Source organism: Pelophylax lessonae, assembly GCF_965119305.1.
Source record: "Pelophylax lessonae genome assembly, chromosome: 2".
Classification (NCBI taxonomy): Eukaryota; Metazoa; Chordata; class Amphibia; order Anura; family Ranidae; genus Pelophylax; species Pelophylax lessonae.
In genome coordinates, this window is record NC_138769.1 from 77,838,804 (window position 1) to 77,861,789 (window position 22,986).

The window sequence follows — 22,986 nt, forward strand, 5'->3', positions numbered from 1 at the left end:
ATAAGCTAAAAAATGTCTTCAACATTACCAAACAAATCCAGTTGAATGTGACTAACTACTTCTGGATGTTACTGCAACATACTTTTCTTATGCCTAATGGGTCAAAGACAGTTGGATCTTAGATAATATTCACAGAAATCAAATAGCTTTACAATACCTTATGGGATCTCTGTGAAATAGACTTAGATTTTGATGCAAGGCCTTGAACTCTCCAGCTGTCAGGAATACCTCAATTGTCCATCCTTATGTAGCCTACCATAACCAGTGATATTTAAAGTAAACCTGTCGGAAAAACTTAGAGATGAATATCAAAAGAAAAAAAAATACATATTTTTCTAAGCAATAATACAATTGTAAACTGTGGACCCTTAGGGAAGTCAACGGCTAAAATTCAGCTCCCCGCAGCACTGGTCTCTCTTTGGACTGAGGTATTAGTTAAAATATTTAAAGAAAAACTATAATGATTTGGCTCAATTATATGTAATTTTGTAAAGTGAACCTATGGCCAGGCTAAAGGTGATCAAATGTTATATTATATTATAACAAGGATTACATGGGATTAAAAAAAAAAAAAACTGCAGTCACTTTTTAGCAATTAATCCTCAAAGTTCACTATAGGGGCACTGAAAATGGCAGTTCATCTCCCCTTGCTTCCTCTGGCAGCATAGACTTGGCAGCCCACCAGTCCTTGAATGTAAACAAACATCGGGTGGTCTAAGCTATGTAAAAACCAACTGTAACCTGACTTTAACCATTTCAATACAGGGTCCTTTCACCCCCTTCCTTCCCAGACCAATTTTCAGCTTTCAGTGCTGTCGCACTCTAAATGACAATTGTGCGGTCATACAACGATGTACCCAAATTATATATTTATCATGTTTTCCCTTACAAATAGAGCTTTCTTTTGGTTGTATTTAATCACCACTTTTGCTAAACAAACTAAAAAAGACCAACATTTTTGAAAATGTTTTGAAAGTTTTTTTGTTTCTTTTATAAAATCATGTTTTCTCCTTCGCCAATGGGGCACTGATGAGGCTGCACTGATGGGCACCGATGAGGCGGCACTGATGGGCAATGATGAGGTGATACTAATATATAGCAATGATGGGCACTGATAAGAGGCACTGATGGACACTGATGGGCAGCACTGTTAGGCTGCACTGATGGGCACTGATAGGAGGCACTGATGGGCACTGATAGGTGTCACTGTTAGGCGGCACTGATGGGCACTGATAGGTGGCACTAATGGGCACTGACAGGCGGCACTGATGGACACTAATAGGTGGCACTGAGGGGCACTGATGAGTACTAATAGGCAGCACTGATGAGGAGGCACTGACATGCATTACTGATGGGCACTGATTGGCATCTGTGATAGGCACTGACAGGCATCACTGATGGTCACTGATTGGCATTTTTGATGGGCACTGATTGGCATTTTTATAGGCACTGATTGGCATCTGATGAGCATTGATTGGCATCTGATGGGCACTGATCGATATCTGTGATTGGCACCTCTGATGGGGACTGTGCTGATAATCAATACGCTGATTATCAGCGCAGACCCCCCCACTGTCAGGAGAGCTGCTGATTGGCTCTTATCTGCTCATGCCTTGTCAGCGCGAACTAAGGTAAGCAGATTACCGGCGCTTCCTGGTTAATGCTGTGATCAGCTGTGATTGGTCATAGCTGATCACGTGGTAAAGAGCCTATGTCATAGACTCTTTACCAAGATCGGAAATGCGGTGTTGCAGAGCGACACACCGGAAACCACCGATTGCCGCTCTGAGTGCCCCCCCCAGGGGTGCACACAAATGGCTTATCCTGCTGGACGTCATATGATGCCCAGTCAGGATAACTGAGCCACCTTGCGGACGTCATTCCGCAATAGGCTGGTAGGGAAGTGGTAAAAGGGTCTCTGTTGCAAACATTTATTGCAGTGACATTTTGGTGAGTTACTGGCTGCCGTTATCAAGGTGACAAAGGTGGGGTGTGTGACTCATCAAAACGTTGGTGCAAAAAAGCATTCATATTATCCTCCTGGTTTCTCTATGGAAGTTCTCAAAGTGTCTACTATACATGTTTATATATATATTTTTTACGTTTTTACCTTTGAACATACAAATCTTACATTCAATCATAAAAAAATAAAAAAAATGTAAGTACAGCTGTACTGCATGCACCCATGACAAAGATTTATGAGTTTTCATAAAAAAAAACACAGCAGAATCTGTTTGCTTTCCGACTCTCTAACTTAGTGTCGGGTCACACTTATGCGATGCGGGAAGGCTGCGAATTCAAAGCCTGTTCCCGCATCGCAAATGCACCCCTGGCAGTTCACACTGCCATATGCGATACGCTGGGGGTGTCAATGAAATGTTAACGACACCCCCAGTTTGATCGCATATCGCAGTGCGATCTTTACAATTCACACAGGATTGGATCGCACAAGTGTGAACCGCTGTGCGATCTGATCCTGATGCGGCTGAAAAAATGCCTCCTGTGCGTCTTTGCTACGAGTGCAGTGCGAATTCAGCCATACAAAGTGTATGGCTGAATTCGCACCGCACAGCCGATCGCATGTAATGAAGGAGTGTGTGAACCGGCACTTAAACTTCATAAGTGCATGAAAAGAGCAGGCAGGGGGAGGGCCACAAGGAAGATACGTCATTTCTCTACTTATTAGTTGAACTTCAGGTACCGACCTCAAACCTTGCAAACAACAAGCAATATAATAAATGAAGAATGCACATACTATATGTACAAAAAACTTACATTTTCTTTAACAATAAATTCTACAGTTTCCATCTCCAACTATCAGGTTGATGTGAGCCTTTTCAGTTTGACACCAGAAATGACATGTTAGGTCTTCCATCCACTATTTCCATATAGAGGAAGGAGTCCATTTACCTACTGCAATCTATTTTTATGAGATACAATACTGCTCATGGTAGGTGATTTCCTGAGTGGCTGTACCTTAGTGTACCTTATAGGATCACCAAGAAACAGATTGGTCTTGGGGAAAAATAAATTGCAGTGCTGCTTATTACCCTGCCCACAAGTCAAGGTGCATGTTCTACCCAGTGATGCCTAAAGTAAACATATTAGGTTCCTAAATGTTTATCAGACTCTTATGCAAACGTTTTCTATACCCTGGGAGCCCCCTTTAGTTCTGAACACACACTGACTGAATGACATTTCTGATTTGGAACTTCTCTGCCCCTTGCTGAACCACAAATGACTGTGACTTAACAACTTATAACTGTGGATATAAGAAATGGGAGACAAAAATGAAAGTGGACCTGATCTCAAAAAGTAAAGATTTTCTATGTAATATGGAACATCTAAACACAACGAGAAGCTTAACTTGTGCTGGTGACTGCTGTCATGGTTGAATGCCTCATTCTTCTGCCCCCTCCCCCATGTACCCCTGCAGCAGTAATCTTCTGGTGTTGCAGAGGTTAAAACATCTGCTGGGCTTCTCATGGCCACGCTGACTAAATATGTCCTTTTCCACCCCCCTCAACTATTCATAGAACCTGTTCTCTAGCTTCTATCATCGAAAAGGCTTTATGAATGGAGAATGGGACGATGAATGAAAGGTCACCCTCCTCAATTCACAGAGAACTTTTCATTAACCACCTTAGCGGTAATCCCGAGCGTGACTCGGGGTTGATTTTTCATTGCAGGAGCGGTAACCCCGGGTCACGCTCGGGGTGGATTGCAGAGAGCGCAGCGGTGTTCTCTTACCTTATCCTGGCGATCCAGCGATGCTGCATGGGAGCGGAACTAGGGAGGGAAATTCAAAAAATAAAAAAAAAAAACGTTGCACAAAACACAAAACACACTTTATATTATATTATATATATATATATGCATATATATATATATATATATATATATATATATATGTATATATATATATATATATATATATATATATATATGTGTGTGTATATATATATATATATATATATATATATATATGCATATATATATGCATATATATATATATATATATATATATATATATATATATATATATATATGCATATATATATATACACCGGTATATATATATATATATATGCATATATATATATATGAAATTATATTATTGATTCAATTATAATTCATGCGTTATATATTATATATATATATATATATGTGTGTGTATATATATATATATATATATATATATGTATATATATATATATATATATATATATATATATACACACACACACATATCTATATATAATATATAATGCATGAATTATAATCTAATCAATAATATAATTTTATTATATATATTATATATTAAATAATAAAATAATATTATTGATTCGATTATAATTCATGCATTTGTGTTTCAAATTTATCACATCTGGGATGTCTACTAGAGTCTTGTTTTGGTCAGGTTTAAGTCAAGTAATTACTAAGAATTATAGGCCTATAATACATAACGCCAAATTTCCATGAAAAGAATTGTACCGCTTTTGGTATGTAATTCCAGACATAATCATACCGCCAGGGAGGTTAATGAAAGCTATAAGCGGGGCCAGGACAAGGGGTGAGCAGAATGGGGGGGGGGGTTGCACTGGGCGCAATGGTTTATTGCAGGGATGGGGGGGTGCCTTGACCCTTACCATAGGGGAAGGGGGGGCGCAGTTTGGCATCCTTGCCCTGAGCACTGGATGACCTTGTCCCAGCACAGGCTATAAGACAGCTTTTATGACTGGGGGAGGGAGCAGAAAAGTCAGGCATAGTTCGCACTTTGGCAGGTCCATAGTTCATATTAATTCCTGCAGCACCAGAAGATTACTACTGCGGGGGTATGGGGGGGCATGAGAGGGCTGAAGATATCAACTATGATGGCAACACATGGGACACTTCTCATTGAATGTAAGTACTGTTCCTTGTGCTGATTAAAAAGAAATGAACTAAACTTAGGCTTTAATCATTCTTTGAAGTTACACAAAATAAATTGCTTTTCTTAAGTGGGTTGCATTATGTGAAGCAAGTTTTCTCATATCCAAGAGTATTATTGAACCTTCAAAGAAAGAACTCTCCTCTGGCAGCCATCACTACCTCCTTGAAAAGGGTTTGCAGCTAAAAGTGGAACACCCCTTTAAGGAAACAAAAGCTGCAGCTTTCGGCTTCTTCATATCAAAATGTTTTTTTTGAGGATTAGTTCCACTTTAAAGCCTTGTCCACATCTAGCAGCCTGTCCTGTGCTTGTAACAGCTCTGATGGAATTATCTAGGGGAGGAAGAACATCTGGGTATCGGCTAGTGATCTGGAATGCAAAGGCCATGTGTAATTAAAGGTTCTGAGAAGTCTCCCAAAGGGGCCACACTGTGAACTGAAACATAAGTAATATACACTTGTCAAAATTGCACCATTTCAGCATTCTACTGGAGTGTTGCTAATAATCATCAGTTATAAATAACCAGGCAGGTACAGCCGCTCATTATCATTGTGCCGCGGGCGTTTTTGGGTCTTTAAAGAGTTAAAGAGCTGGTATGTACATCTGTTCCACTGTCAAACACAGCCATTTTCTTTACTTTTCAGAATAAAGAAGACCATTGTTCTCCTGAGTTCCTGAACTTGTAGATGTGCTTAGTGCCATCTGGTGGGGGAATTAATAAGCAACCTTTGAAGAAGGAATGTGCTGAGAAGGACATTTTTGCAGGAACGCATCTGGAACCCCTGCTGCTAATAATTCATGTATTCACTATCATGCTTTCATCATTCGCTGGGGATAAAGAAACCGCAGCACCGCCGTGAATGTAAGTGACTCGTAGTTTATATTTTTTATGTGCTCTGATATATTGAAAATAAATGAGATCATGGTTGCTTATGAAATTGATAATAATCCTTACACAGCAAACTGTCTCGATTACAAACCCAGGTTAGAACATACATTGCAGAGTTAGTAAAAGCCCCGGAGTGGCATTTGTCATGGCGACAAAACGCAAGGGCAAATCACGTGATCTAGCGAGATTGATTGCCCCAGGTAAAATTTGCCAAAAAATTGTCATTTGTATGTGCATCGTTACCAGAGGACAGCAGGTGGCAGAGCTGAGATCAGCTTCTGTTGTAGCAAATGGTTCAATATAACCAGAGATTAGGAGAACTTCGGTCAAAGCAAAAAAAAAAAAAACATAGAGTGGCGTAAAAACATATTAGATTTGTGATGTGACTACTGATTGAAGCACTGAACACTGCCCCTCTTTTTAAACACCCATCAGAGAATTTCAATTTGCCATTATATAGCTCATTTACCTGTTGGATGCATCCAACTGAGACTTTTTTGCCATAATTTGACCAACATCTATATTATGGTCAAAATTACATCCACCAGCTCTGCTGGCTTTCAGACATTTGCTTTCTTTTTTTTTTTTAAATGCTGAATCATTGATTTCTCAGTGATTTTAAGTTTAGTGTGTAAGCTTGAACTTCAAATTGTCGGCACATGCATTTGCAATACATATAGGTAATTCATGTTCTCTATTTGTCCTGGTGACCTTTGTTAATGAGACAGAAAGGGATAGAAAATCCAAAATTTTACAGTTATCTTTGGAATAGGAGGTGAGGTGTTCCAGTTCCTTTCCTTTCTTTTCCTCTCCTTTCCTTCCTTTCCTTTCTTTTCCTTTCCCTTCCTTTCCTTTCCTTTCCTTTCATTTCCCTTCCCTTCCTTTCCTTTCCTTTCCCTTCCCTTCCCTTCCTTTCCTTTCCCTTCCTTTCCTTTCTTTTCTTTTCTTTTCCTTTCCTTTCCTTTCCTTTCTTTTCCCTTCCTGTCCTTTCTTTTCCTTTCCTTTCCTTTCCTTTCCTTTCCTTTCCTTTCCTTTCCTTTCCTTTCCTTTCCTTTCCTTTCCCTTCCTTTCTTTTCCTTTCCTTTCTTTATTTTACTTTCCCTTCCTTTCTTTTCCCTTCCTTTCTTTTCCCTTCCTTTCTTTTCCTTTCCTTTCCTTTCCTTTCCTTTCCTTTCCTTTCCTTTCCTTTCCTTTCCTTTCCTTTCCTTTCTTTTTCCTTTCCTTTCCTTTCCTTTCCTTTCCTTTCCCCTCTCGTCTCTTCTCTTCCTTTCCTTTCCTTTCCTTTCCTTTCCTTTCCTTTCCTTTCCTTTCCTTTCCTTTCCTTTCCTTTCCTTTCCTTTCCTTTCCTTTCCTTTCCTTTCCTTTCCCTCCCCTTCCCTTCCTTTCCTTTCCTTTCCTTTCCTTTCCTTTCCTTTCCTTTCCTTTACTTTCTTTCCCTTCCTTTCCTTTCCTTTCCTTTCCCATTGCTTCTCTGAAACAGGAAATTTATGGAAATCTCCCCAATGGGACACCATAACAACAAAATATGAACTGACAGAGGTTTTAACGTCCAATTAAAAGCTTTTTTTGTTCTTGTTTTCACTCTTTTCCTCACTTTAAAGGGGAAGTTCCACATTCGGTCCCACCCTCATCTGCCACATTAGGGACCTTTTTTTTTTTTTTTTGGTGGGGGGGAGAGGAGGGTACCTAGTTTTGACAGGTGACAAGTTCTCCACTCCCCCTCCCTTCTCGCAGTCTCCTGGGACACGCCACAGGTCCTAGAAGACTATGAGGCCAGTAAAAAGTGCAGCACAGCTCACGCATGTGCAGAGGGCAGCCGGCTGTGAAGCCTCAAGTAAGCCACAAGCCACAGCTGGTTGTCCGCAGTTCAGATGCTGGCACCAGGAACCCGAAGGCTAGTGAAGAACTAGCCCAGGTGAGGATGGTGCTGGATCTCCAGACAGGTAAGTGCCCTGTTATTAAAAGTCAGGATTTGTAGCTGCTGACTTGAAATGATTGTTTTCCAAAGTGGAGAACTGCTTTAAAGCTAAAGTATACTTTACTTTACACAGGTACGTTGGCACATACCTTTGCCAGTGATGTCGTGTATTCCATATATCCCGCATCGTGCTGATTGTTCTTTAGAGTAGAACTCTTCTCTCCAGTGATGACAGGTCTTCACAGCTCTCATTGGCTAATTGTTTGGGTCTAGCATTGCAGAATAGAGTAGGGCTAGGGCAGATGAATGACAGAATCCTCTCTGCCTATTCACAGAATGTGTTTTATTCAGTGAAAACAAGGACTTTTATGAATGAAGAAGGGGACAGGGAATGGGTGGGTGTTCTTCAGGACTACTTTAATAAGCTGCAATGATAGACCAAAGGCAATTACCCATACAGTGCCAGAAATTCAGCGCTGCAAAGAGAACCTGATGCCACTGGAGAGAAGATTGCTACAATCAGCAGGATGTGGGGTACACATCATTACACATATGTTATATGACTGCAGCTGTAGCTAGAGAAAAAGACCTAAACTTCAATTTTAAAACTCTGGCACCTATATTTTTAACCTGCAACTCAGATTACCTTTTTCAGATCTGTACAGCTCTGTATCTCTTAGCCTGAAAACATGAAATTGTCATCATGTTGCTGGAATCTGTAAACTGTCGTCTTCCAGCTTGTCCCTGTGTGTATGCAGTTTACAAGGAACTGGTCGGTTTTATAAAAAAGCTAACACGTCAACATAGATAAAATTCTAACACCTTGAGGATAAAAACCGTTTAAAAATATATACAATAAAAACAAAAAAAAAATTTGCTCAACTCCATTATAGTGCAGTATATTTTAAAGCAGCACATACTTATTAAATATGACTTATTATAGCAAGTCAATTTATCGCTCAAATTTACTGTATATCTGTGCTTCCATGTTTCATATTATGTACAAATATAGTGATTTGTAGATTAGCCACTAGAGGGAGCAAACACTCAGTTTGCAATAGCATTGCCTTCCTTCTATGTGATCAACAAACTTCATAATGTAAAAAAAAAAAAGATTCCTTTACCTCCCCTGAGTGAGTCAAATGCTCCTTCGTCTGACCATCATACACTGCAGCTCACAGTAGGAGGGTTTCAGCAGCAGAAGCAGTGCTGCCAATTCAGAAAGCCATGGGCAGCATGAGGTGTGGCCAATTGCTGACTTGACATTCTATAGGCTTGTGAATTAGCAGTAACAATGCTGATAGCCTGGCCTCAACATTTTCTTATGCCACGCTAATGCCAGGAGGCACAGCATACTTGGGGTGACAACATTGTTTTGATTTCTGTTGCAGTCCTGTTACCCTATCACAGGAAGGAAGCTTCATAGAGTGAATCTCACTGGAAGGATTAAATTTGCTGGGGGTTAAGCTAAAACAGTAAGTTCAGATGCACATTCAGCTAAGCTGAATGGAAGGCCATAGTTCCAATTTAATGTCCAGCTTTATCAACATAGGGAGTGCATTGATCTTAATGAGTTGGGTAAAACTTAAGGAAGTGGTATAGTACAACCATTATCTCTTTTTCTCTAGACCAGGGGTCTCCAAGCAAAGGGCAAGTTTACTGTCCTTCAGACTTTTGGAGGGCTGGATTGTGGCTAGTGGGAGTAAAAAATGCCTCAGACTTGGTGGTCAGCAGGGGTAAAAAAAATTACATAACACCTGTGGGCAGTAGGAGGAAATACAGAGCCTCATCATTGGTAATAGTGGGAAGAATAATTTCCATCACTGGTGTCAGTGGGAGGAATGGTGCCACATAATTGGTATTAGTCAGGGAATAGTGCCCCATTGTTGGTATCAGTGGGAGGAATAGTGACCATTTATCAGTATTAGTTTGAGTTATAGTGCTCCATCATCAGTATGAGTGGGATGAATAGTGCCAATCATCGGTATTAGTTGGAGGAATAGTGCCCCATCATCAGTATTAGTGGGAGGAATAGTACTCCATCATTGGTATTAGTTGGCGGAATAGTGCCCCACATCATTATTAGTGGGAGGAATAGTGCCCATCATCAGTATTAGTGGGAGGAATAGAGCCCCATCATCATTATTAGTGGGAGGAATAGTGCCCATCATCAGAATTAGCAGGAGGAATAGTGCCCATCATCAGTATTAGTGGAGGAATAGAGCCCCATCATCGGTATTAGTGGAGAAATAGTGCCCCATCATTGGTATTCGTTGGAGGAATAGTGCTCCATTATCAGTATTAGTAGGAGAAATAGTTCCTCATCATCAGTATTAGTGGAGGAATAGTACCCTATCATCGGTATAAGTGGAGGAATAGAGCCCCATCATCAGTATTAGTGGAGGAATAGTACCCCATCATCGGTATAAGTGGAGGAATAGTGCCCTATCATCGGTATAAGTGGAGGAATAGTGCCCTATCATCGGTATAAGTGGAGGAATAGTGCCCTATCTATGGTGTCAGTGGGATTAATAGCACTCCATCTTTGGTGTCAGTGGAAGAAACAGTGCCCATTGTCAGTGTCAGTGGGAGGAATAGTGCCCTAAGAGCCAGATAAATGCAAACAAAGGGCCATATCCAGCCCACAGGACACAGTTTGGAGAACACTGCTCAAGACAAAACACCTAAAAATATCCACTTAAACAATAAGTTAGCCTAATCCCTAAACTAGCCTTTCTCAAACTTTTTAACAGGGAGAAACCCTTTAAATAACTTTCAGGTCTCAGGGAACCCTTGCTAATAATTTTTTATACAGCTCACAAGACATTTGTTTAAACAGTAAGTGATATATAGATAGAGAATAATAAATATGTTGTACTTGTAATGCTTGACACCCAATACTCTTCTATATGATATTATTTTTGGTATGCAGTATATATTTAAATAATGTAATAGCCAGAAAAGAAACATAAATAGTGAAAATTGTAGTACTCCCGCACACTGGTAGTCAGTCGAAGATGTACCCTTTGCATTGCCGGTCAATGAGAGTTACATAGTTAGTCTGGTTAAAAAAAGGACAAAAGTCCATCTAATTCAACCAAAAAAAGGGAAACAATATCCGAATAAAAAAAAAAAAAATCGTACAATCCTATATACACAATCCTATACAGACAGTTAATCCAGAGGAAGGCAAAAAGCCCCAGCAAAGCATGAACCAATTTTCTCCAGCAGGGGAAGAAAAGTCTTCCTGATTCCCTCAGAGGCAATCACAAATTCCCTGGATCAACTTTACCTATAAATCTTAGTATCCAGTTATATTATGTACATTTAGGAAAGAACTCATGCCTCTTTTAGGCATTCTACTGAGCTGGCCAGAACCAGCTCTTGAGGGAGTCAATCCCCCATTTTCACAGCTCTTACTGTGAAGAAACCTTTCTGCATTTGCAGATTAAATCTCTTTTCCTCCAGTCGTCCTTGTCCTCTGTGATGACCTTAAAGTGAATAACTAAACATCAAGTTCACTATATGGCCCACGTATGTATTTATACATGTTGATCATATCCACCCTTGATTTCCTTTTCTCAAGAGAGCTCCTCCATGCCTCTTATCAGTTTGGTTGCCCTTCTCTGCACTTTCTCCAGTTCCCCGATATCCTTTTTGTGAACTGGATAGACAGACCTTAGTACATTGTAAGTCAGGGGACAAATTCCCCTTACACATATTTGAAAGGCACAATTAGCCATTGCTCAAGAAACCCTTAGCAACATGTGGAGGAACCTTAGGGTTCCATGGAACCTTGCTTGAGAAAAACTGTCCTAAATGAATCCCTAACAACTGACTGCCATAGCAGAATAATAACCTTTTCTTGCTTCAGGAGCATTATTCTGAAACAGCATCAAGATGAAATGATTAATGTAACTCCAGCAGCCAGTTTGATTTGTCCAAACTGGGCAGTTCTGTCCACCAGTTGTCCGTTTTAATGACCAAAATTGAAAGAAAGTAAGAGTCTAAAGGACACAGAAAAATGGTTAATGCTGTAAAGGGAAAAAGAACAGTAATTACATTAAAAATGAAAGCACACAGCACATACAATATATTACAAATAGAAAAATGTAAAAGAATTGACCTGGGTCAATGACTTTTCTGATTTTGTTTGCCCTCATAGAGACATTTGGCCTCTCTTGTTTCTAATGCCTCGACTTCAAAAATATAAGAGCCACTTATATTTCAAGCAGGAAAAAGGCTAAGCAGTTAATAAACAAAAAAATATTGTGAAATGGAGGCTTATTTCTTCAAGTATTGTCTAATATGTAGGGAAAAGTAAACACGTATCAATTCTTTGTGTTTTAATGCAAATAAAAGAAGCAGCAGGATTCTACAAGTGCCACTTACAGAAGGCTTAGCTACAGCAATTTCATTTAAGCCAAGACCACTTGATCCCGCACACTGTGTAATATAATCACTACCGCAGGGTAATTAGTCAGGGCCCTATATATATATATATATATATATATATATATATATATATATATATATATATATATAAAATCTATCGTATGACTGATTATACATTTGTTTCTTTATAAATGTTATTATTAATATTTTCTCTGATTGCATACAGGGCAGATATTTTAGTGATAAAGGTGGATTTTTTTAAAATATTTAATGTATTTCAAAATCAAAATTAGTTTTATAATACTTAGTCATTTAAACTAATGTAATTCTTTAAAGGCTGTTGGCCCTGGAGTTGAGCTTTAAGTTATATTCTTTTACACTATGACACATGACCATGACACCTATATGAGCTTGTTGGATATATCATGCCAAAATTATGAGCATTATTGTGGAGTTGGCCGATCTTCTGGGAAGGCTTTCACACATTAGATTGTGTTTGTGGGAATTTGTGTCCATGCACAATTGCATGCAGTTAGTGTTCCAATTTATTCCAGTGGTGGTCAGTATGGTTGAGTTAAGGGCCATGTAGAAGCCACAAGAGTTTCATCACATCAAACCCTTTTAACCATATTTTTATAAAGCTACCTTTGCATTAGGGGCACAGTTATGCTGGGGGAGAAAATGGTCCTCCCCAAACTGTTAGCACAAGGCTGCACAATTGTCTAAAATGTCTTTGTACAAAATGCATGAACAGTACTCTTAACTGGACAGACCTAAACTCTGAATTTGGAGGGTATGGTATATCTCTTGTGTTTCCAGTAATAACATATCCTCACTCGCAGGATGCAGTAAAATCAAGTAACTGGACATGCCACTTGTAAGTTAGTGACTCTTTCAGAAAAGTGATATTGGAGGGTTAGGTATACAAACTATGGATAAGAAAGTTTTTTTTTCTTCTATTCATAAGCTAAGTGTAACTGCATGGTGGCTAAGTGGTTAACCAAGAAAACTGGATTTCATTCCTCACCAGGAGCATTATCTGCTTAGATCAACTTCCTCGTGGTGGTCCGAATTTTACTTCCTGTGTGTGACACCACTTTTCTTCTTGCATGTGCACTTCATGTCCTGTGTGTGCAGTAAATTAGAACCTTCTGTGGACGTAAGAGGTCTTGATGGATTTCAGTATTCCAGCAATGTGGTCTTTTCTGGGTTAAAGTTTGTGTATATAAAAAGCATGGTATTGTTATCAGGCACCATCGGGTACCTGCAGATTGCTGTCACCAATTCCAAGTGTCTCTGCTTTGCCCTGACTGATACTAAGAAACCTTTGACTTTACAGTCCAAGTAATGTTGAGAATAGCAGTTATAGAGTGTCCTTTCAAGCTCTAGAGATCATCTACTTTCTGATTTCAGCCATACCCAGCTTGATGGGTGCTGCAAACCCAGGCTACAAAGTCAACTACAAGCTCTGAAGTCCGAGCCTAGGCAACCCTAGTCTAGATCAGGGATCTCCAAACTACGACCCTCCAGCTGTTGCACGTCCCATTCCTACGAGGCATTGTAAAAACCCTGACATTCACAGACATTACTAGGCATGATGGGAATTGTAGTTCCTGAATGACTGGAGGGCCATCATTTGGAGACTCCTGGTCTAGATCATATACCTGCCTTCTCTAGTTACCCTTGAAAAACAAGCATGATGTAGAAATTACCCGTTAAGACTACGACTCTGTTATAGACCAATGCCTAGAGCAGTTTCAATGGCTTGATATCTTCCAGCACTCTCTGTCATATCAAAGATATTTAAAAAAAAAAATTGCACAAAAAGGGCTTTCTTGTGCTTTTTTTGTTTCCTAAATTCATAAAGGAAAAAAAATTGGCCAAGTGAAAACATTTCTCTGCTTTGCCCTGAAAGGATGCAATGATAGCAGCCTAGCTAGGTAAACAGTCACATTAGGGGATATTTAGTACAGCCAGGGATTGTCCACACAACTAAAACTTTCCAAACCCAGGTTTTTTTGTTTTTCCAGCATCAAACAATGTTTCAGCATCAAAACACCATTGAAAGTGTCTATGGAGCATAAAAAAGCATGAAATACAAAATAAAATTTAGCCTGTTGACACTTACTGTAAAAAACACGCAGGGGCTCACAAACATCTCGTGCATTTCCATAGACAGATTTATTCCAACACGCAAACAAATGGATACTTACAGACAATTAAAATCAATAGGCATAAAACACCAATGCTTCAGCCGAACATGATGTGCGCATCATAGGACCTAAACCAATTGGATCGCTGACCTAAATCTTGTGTCCAGTTCCACAAAACACAGTCTCTCTCTCTCTCTCCCTCTTTCTCTTTGCAATTAATTGAGAGTCCCTCTGGAAATGCAAAATATTTATTTATTTTATTACAGGTACGTACAGTATATAGTGTAGTTAATATATGCAGCACAATACATATTTATTATACATTCACATCAGTCCCTGTCCTCAGGATCTTATATTCTAAGGTCCCTAACTAACATTCATACATACACATACTAGGGCCACAGGAATTCCTAGAGGAAAGCAGAGTTCCTGGAGGAAACAAAACACTATTCTTACTCTTTAAATGATAACCACATCAGTAGCATAATTTGCCCTAAATAGGCCAGTTTAGCAGGGAACCCAAGGGTAAAATAACACTTTTAACACAGCCATTCTCAACTAGGGTTCCTGCAGAGGTTGCTAGGTGTTCCTTGAGTTGTGACTGATTGACCTCCCACTTCATGGTGCCTACATAGTTCCAGGGCCAGCACCATTTGACAGAGCCAGCTGCTTGACACCAATGATCTATTGAAGTACCCATAAGGGGTGCACTCTAACCACCACTGTTAGGGGGCATTCTTCCTTCTGACCACCAATGTAGGAAACATTTTCCCACTGACTCCTAATAAAATGGTTGGGTTCCCTGAAAACTATTTAATTGAGGCAGTAGTTCTCAACCTCAATCCCGAGGTACCTCAAACAGGCCATGTTTTAGGCATTTCCCTTAGTTAAACAATCTGTCATACATACCAAGCCATTGGCATTGTTTTAAAGCACCTGTGCAGGGCAAAGGAAATTCTGAAAATGACCTGTTAGAGGTACCTGTGGATTAAGGTTAAGATCCACTGCTCTAGGGTAAAAAGGCTGAGCAAATCTGCTTTAACAACTAATCTTTCCTTCCCTGTACTTTGTTCACAGTAAGAAAAAAGTGGTTACTTGGAGGGAGTAAACCAAACTCAGTCCTCACCATTACAGAAGCCAACTGACTGGCTCCTTGACAATGCCTGGTGAACAAAAATGTTCTGTCTTTCTCTTCTCAGGGATCAAAGCGGATGTGGGACCATGGCAAAAGGTGTTCTTAGGTCACGGAGCTTCTCGCCTAAAATGCAAATGGCTCTTGGAAATAATAGAGTTAATAGGTTTTCTGCTTTTCCCCCCAGCTGGTAGCCATTTCTATTAGTGTTCTTGTTGAATTTTATTCCTGGCATCTAGTATGATTAGAGTGTGAAGATCCAGGACCATGACTCTAATAACACTGACAATGTGAGGCTGCTCCAATTCCATTACAATTATTTTATGACCTAATTTCCCTATAAGATTTATTATAAATTAGTTTCTGAAATTCACTGCTTCACTTAATCTGCTGCTTATTAAATGTGACATGGAGCGAAGCTGTGTATGTTCAGGTAGAAATTCATGCGAGGCAATCAGATATTGCACATCCGCTATGTACTTCATTAACTTGTTTTGTCAGCGTACAAGTACATAGAAGCACTTGAGAGATGATGATTGGAAAATGAAGTGTTTCTAGAGATTTCAATGTATAGATATTGTATGCTATAAGTCATCAGGATGTAAGTACCAGCTTTATCTACAGCATGCTCTGATGTCAGCAAACAATACTCATAGGCAGCAGATGGTGTTTAGTTGTTAAAGTGTATGTAAAGCGAAAACTTTTTTTTTTTTGGTTTTAAAAGAGTACCCTTGTCAGGTTTTTTCTTGCAGTCTGTGTTCCTACTGGGGACATTCATGCTCTATATTTGTATGGTGACCATTGGGTTGTCACAGGAACAGGAGGCATGGGGAAATATTCCAATGGGTAAACCTGTTTTTCTATCAATTGTCTAAGGCCCCTTTCACACTGATGGACCAATAAGGTCCCTCTGTCAGTTATTCTGGCAGACCCGATCAGACCATCCACTGTTCTTTATGGAGCGGCGGATGTCAATGGACATGTGTCCGTTGACACCCACTGACATCCGATCTGGTTCTGTCTGCTAAAGACAGACGTATGGGTATCAGTTCTACATCCATTTGGCTGAACGGATGACAGTCAGATGGAAATAGACAGAGGTCTATTTCCATCCGAGAGCCTATAGAGGACAGTGAGCTGTGTCTGCTCTGCATCAGCAAAGCGGACACGGACCTGTCATCCCCCTGCTTAGCGGTGATCAGCAGAGAGATCCCCTGCTGAGCAGGTGGATTCACTGGCGGACTCCCGCAGTGTGAAAGGGGCCTAAGAGTTCATATTGATGGGCGATTGAGTTAGACACTGCATTTTCCACCTAAATGCATGCAGATGCATTCAAATGGAACAGGCAGTGTTTGACAAGAAATGGCTGCTTTTCCTGCAGTTTAGTATACATTGATAGGATGTGCTGCATCCAAAGGAAGGCAGTGCAAAGCAGGTCAAACGTGGCCTCTGAAATGACATGTGTACTGCTTAACCAAAGTCAATGAGAGTTTTCTGACTTGCATTTAAGGTTCGTTTTAAAGGCAGGAAAACAATGCCCATCATCATCAAGAGTCATACATTGGGGAGGATTTACTAAAACTAGTGCACTCGGAATCTGGTGCAGCTGTACATGGTAGCCAATCAGCTTCTAACTTAACCTAACCTTCTAACTGTTCAAATAAGCTTTGACAATAAAACCTGGAAGCTGATTGGTTTCTATGTACAGTAGAGCTGAAACCAGATTTTGCAATCTCCAGTTTTAGTAAATAATCCTCATATCTGTATGTAACATCCTCATCCTAATATCTGTATTTAATATAATGAGCTCTTGGAGCAGTGCTAAGGACAGTAGAGTCATAGAGAGACAGGAACAAGATGGAGGGTGTAGGAGATGTTAAGGGGTGTTGAGTCATTAGGCTCTTTATAGGTCAAGAAACCAAATCCTATTTCTCTTTCTTGATTACCCTGTACAGTGAAAAACTAGCTCTGCATGCTGCCACCATTAATTCATTATATTAGCAGTGTTTACTAAAATAATCACATGGCACAAGGGATGGTGCTTGTGGAAAAGGGAAGCATGATTGAAGTATGCCTGAAGCAGCATGATGTCTAACTATGGACATGAATATGGGGACTGCTATTTCTGAGTTTCTCCCAGCAAAAAGACAATCTTTGGTTTTAACACTTTGTCCCGGAACAAACATACAGATTAGAAGATCACAATGAAGTCATGACTGCTAATACAAAAAAACTTGAAAGTACTTCTGAAAAGTACTTCTGGCAAAGTATTGGTGTGTTTAGCTCCCAAGAAAAAGAAATACGTTAAAACATTTTTTATGCAAGGAATCGGGAGGATCCAAGTTGTAATTCTTGTATATAGAATTTGATTGATGATGGAACTTATTACCAAATTTCAGTAATTTAAAACTTTGACATTGCTTGACCTGTTTTACAAGATACCACTTGTTAAAAAAGGATATTTTCCAAAGATAAGAGGCTGTTGAAGTCAGTAAACACAGATGATTAATAATTCTCTGTTTTTCTTATGGAGGGCATCAGAGTGCCAGAGCACTTTATACTCTATACTGAATCCAGTAGTGAATTTAGCTCCCAAAGCAAAAATTCTTCAGAAAATTCTATACAATAAATGGGGAAGGATGCCAATAGTAGTTCTATATGTAGAACTTCACCATAGCTCCCAACTGTCCCTGATTTCAAGGGACTGTTCCTCATTTGGAACAAAGTCCCACTGTTCATTTTTCCTCCTCATATGTCCCTCATTTTGGTCTGATCCAAATAGTTGTACGGTATATAAAATGCACTATTTGTCTTTCAAAAAGTGTTTTCCAGTGCTAAACCTTCCATCCAGCTTCTAAATTTCTGCATTTTTAAATGTCAAAAGCCAATATAAGAAAAATAGTAGTAGTAGCTTTAACTAATCTTTTTTTGTATAATTCTCCTTTAAGTTGGCGCCTTCATTCCCATCCCATCGTTGTTTTTTTTGGAAAATTGATTATAATTTTGACTGCAGAATTTTTTTTACATGTGAAGGCTCAAAACACCTTTTGAGCCTTCACATGTAAGAAGATGTGCTAAAATATATATACAGAATCTGGTACAGCTGCGCATAGTAATCAATCAGTTTCTAACTTCAGCTTGTTCAATTAAGCTTTGGCAATAAAATCTAGATCCCGATTGGTTATTTATTATGCATAGCTGCCCCAAATTCTGTGTGAACCAGTTTTAGTAAATCTCCTCCACATAGTCTCATACAATTCGAATGATATAACATGTTCACTAAAGCCCCGTACACACACGCAGATCGTCGTCATACAAACGTCGGCGGACGAAAGATCTGCCGATTGTACGCGTGTTAGTATGGTGCCTCCGACAGATGTCTGCACACAATCCGCGGACAAGAGTCTTTCTTGCAAACATGAAAATTTTTGTCTGCAGACACCAGAACGGACGATTGTTCGCCTGTCAGTACAGAAATCAGCCGACAGACCGCAGATTTGCAAGACTGGGCATGCTCAGAAAATAAAAAACACAGGGAAAGTTAACCATTACATGACATCACTTCTGCAGTCAGCTGAAGTCTGCGGACAAAATTCTTGTGCTGTCCTTGTGCTGTCTTTGCACTTTTCAACAGACACCGACATCCCGGGGAGAAAAGACGAACATTTGTATGACGACGATCTGCGTGTGTGTACGGGGCTTTAGGGACTGCAAATCTGTGTCCTACACAAGAGTGGGGAGGATTTACTAAAGCTGGGGCACTCAGAATCTGGTGCAGCTGTGGATGGCAGCCAATCAGTTTGTTCAATTAGACTTTGACAATAAAACCTGGAAGCCAGTTGGGTTCTATGAAGAGATGCATTCGATTTTTCACTCTCCAGCTTATGGTGAGACTACCTCAGTCAGGGGTTTTTAAATGTTTTTAGTCGTTTTTGTTGTTCCAATAAAACTTTTTTTTGTAACTGTAAAAATATAGATATTGAATAAATATATTGATAAATTATAGATATTGAATTGTTGATGCAGGCTAAACACAACTTGGGGCCTTAGTAGTAAAATTAATATTTAACAAGTTAGTATCCTGCAAACAATAACTTAATTCAGAGTAAACTAAAAAACACAGACAATAGCCACACAAACTTTTGAATAGGCACTTCTGAAAGACATTGCATCAGCATGACAACTTTAAAGCAGAATTCCTAATAAAAGGGATATCTTCAAAGGACAAGGGCTGTTGAAGTCAGTAAATACAAATGATTAAAGGGTAACGCCACTTTCGTGGGGAAAAAAAAAGGAAATAAAGAAAAAACAATATAGCGTATACAATTGCGACAAAAATCATATTGTGATTGAATGTTATTAAAAAATTACCTTTCCTTTTCAATCTGCAGCTGTTGTAGTTTTCTGAAATTGCAATGCAATATGGCTACCTGGAGCTGTTCTGTACACAGAATGTATACTGACCACACCCCAGAAACATCATTTCCTGCTTGTGTGATTGGCTCACCAATTTTCCCAGAAGTCTGCTTAAGATACAAGTCAGATTTCTGGCATCCCCTGCAATAAAAATGCCATTTTTGCTGAGATACTCCCAATAAGAACACGTCTAAAGGGATGCAGGCCCAGCAGCTTCCCTCATTAGAGCTCTGCAGCTGCCACAGCTGACAGATAATTATGAATCCACTCCCATTAGACCCACTTAGCACAGAGGAACAAACAATGATTTCTTCAGAATAACAAAAGGTAGGAATCTGCAACAAAGGTTGTTAAAATCCTTGTAATATACAGAGATCACTTAGAAGGGAATGTTTTTTTTTCAACAAAAGTGGAGTTCCTCTTTAATAATTCTATTTTCCTATCTATGTGGGGAAGCATCAGAGTACCAAAGTACTTTGCATTCTTCTGTGTTGGTCTCAATGGTTCCTCCTACTGGTCTCCATATCACAATTGAGTTCTGTAAGGCAGTGGTCCTCAACTCCGGTCCTCGGGGCCCACTAACAGGCCAGATTTTAAGTATTACCTTGGGGAAATGCAGACTAGAATAATGCAAATGACATCACCTGTGATGTAATTTAGTTATCTTGCAAACCTGGCCTGTTGAGGACCACTGCTGTAAGGGATGGAGGGGGTTACCACAATGTATGATGGGGGACGCAGACATTTGATACTCCTAAAAGTGTCAAATATGAAGACTTTGCTGCAGCCTGTGCTGCTTTAAGACAGCTGAATTCAGACTTGCTACCTGCTTGAGTGGTAAGTAGTGTCTTCTATTGAAAGGCCCAAGCTTTTGATTTTGTATTAAACAAATAGCAATACTGAGTTATCAGTATCAACCAATGCAATCATTATTTATTCTTTTGATTGATCTAAAATAATCACAGATGAAGTATTTTTGGATGCTATGGATTACTAGACATCATTATCTCTTGTCCTACCATATTGCATAAAACCAAGTGTGTTCTTTATCACCCTCAACCAGTTTTAAAATAGACTGAATGAGCCTATAAATAATTAATACTGCTTATGAAATTGTTTGTACTTGGTACCCTAGCAACCAGACAGAAAGTGTCCCTTTTTACACTGTGTCACCCTGGACGTTGCAAGCCAGATCACTGCAAGGAACAGGACATTGCTATTTGTTCAGAAACAAGAATGAAGTGAACACTGAGGACATGCTTTGACTGTAGAGAAAGTGTTCTTGGATGGCCAGCATGAGAACCTGCAGAATGGAAAGTTCTGCTTTCTTAAAACAGAGAGAAATCTGTGACATTGAGCCAACCTCGCACAATGATGAATTGAAACGCTTGAATGGTGAAAATGGCTGCTCCAAAATGATGTAATCCCATGGTCATATTGCAAGACTTTGTTCCATCTAGTTGGCCATTATTCTTTTACCAGAGAACACGAAAGAGAGAGCGAGATTATTCATATGTGAAAATCATGGAGTTTATTGTTTGCTTTGAAATCCATTTGGGATTTACGGGGTTGTTATTTTCACCCATTAACTCTTCATGCCAATAGACTGATTATGATCTCTTTGTGAGCTTGTTCCTTCCAGAAACTTCACATATTAAGACGAATGTGCTGCTTCTTTTGGTTGGCTTAAAAAGGGGGTCTTCATTTTCAGGGTTGACTCTGCATACTATTCTGCCACCTGAGACAGGGCTGCAATGCAACCTCATGCCACTAAGAGCCGGTTCACACTGGGGCGACTTGTCAGCCTGACAAGTCGCCGCGGGTCACCTGCCATACATTAGCACAGGACCCGTTCTAATAGGAGCGTCACAAGTCGCTCCGACTTAGAAAAAGGGTCCTGAGCTTCTTTGGGGCGACCCGGAGCGACCTGCATTGACTTCAATGATATGAAGTCCGTGCCGGCCGCTCCGAGGTCGCGGTGCGAGCTGCGCACAGCGACTTCACAGGTCGCCCCGGGCAAGTCGGGTCGCTGCTATGTGAACCGGCTATTAGTCCCGTCCCTAGTGTAGCGCTCTAACCCACGTACTGCTAAGGAGACTAAGGGAAATGTGCAGGGCTGGAAATTCTGCAATAAAATGATCTGTGCTCAAATCCTGAAAGCATATTTAGAGGTACATGTACTAAGGTGGTGGGGACATTGAGTAACCAGATGTAACATACATGCTAGAAGGTAACACTTTTTACTCTCATACACACCTTTTACTGAATCAAAACAAGAATACTAAGGGCCCAATTTATAAAGCAGAGGTAATGGTGGCTGGTGCTCCATGGGCCGGGGGGGGTGCGGCAGATGGCCCGCACCATGCACCCCCCCTGGACCACACCAGGCAGCACACCCCCGGACCACAGCAGGGCAGGACAGGACCCCCAGGACAGGACAGGATCACTCACCCTGCCTGGACATTAGCGACGGCGGCTTCTTCCTCCTCTCTTCTGCGTCTCCTCCCTCCGCCAACATGTTTATAATGCGCAGCGGTGTGCTGAACAAGTAAGCTTTTCTTGCTTTAGGACACTGAAGCAAGGGGAACACTGGTCACTTCAGTGAATGAAAAAAAAACAGATAATAGGGAGGAGGTGAGCCCAGTCATATCACCTCTCAAAGTCACGTGACTAGCCTCTTGTCAAAACACAGAGTTCTCTCTGCAGTTGTGCAGAGGGAATGTCATGAGAAACCAAAGGCTCCCCACCATGGGCTGCATTTTATGAATGGCTTGTGAAATGCAGCTGCAGTGTGGTGTCCAGATAGAATGGATAGTGGTATCTGTTCTCCGTTATAGGTAAGCACCGTACTTCCCTGTACTGTGGACAGACCATGCCTAGATGATTTTTTGTACAATAGTTATAAAATATAAAAGATATTAGTGTTTAAAGCCCAGCTCCAGACAATTTTTGCATTTAGTTTTCAATAAATGAGTTAACCTCTATCAAGCTTGTAATGCTGTGTAAGTGTCACAGGGACAGCAAAAAAAAAAAAAAGATAGATAGATAGATAGATAGATAGATAGATAGATAGATAGATAGATAGATAGATAGATAGATAGATAGATAGATAGATAGATAGATAATGCAATCGTTCCTGCTCTGCTTAATATG

The 22,986-nt window shown here is 40.0% G+C and overlaps 1 long non-coding RNA gene across 1 annotated transcript in view; it reads left to right on the forward strand.

The window, feature by feature from the left end:
* Positions 1–5,579: 5,579 nt before the first annotated feature.
* LOC309548594 overlaps positions 5,580–22,986 on the forward strand; it is a 293,007-nt gene continuing 275,600 nt past the window's right edge. Inside the window, exon 1 of the long non-coding RNA XR_014224996.1 lies at positions 5,580–5,792. This is a non-coding gene — a long non-coding RNA (uncharacterized lncRNA). The remainder of the gene's footprint in view (positions 5,793–22,986) is intronic.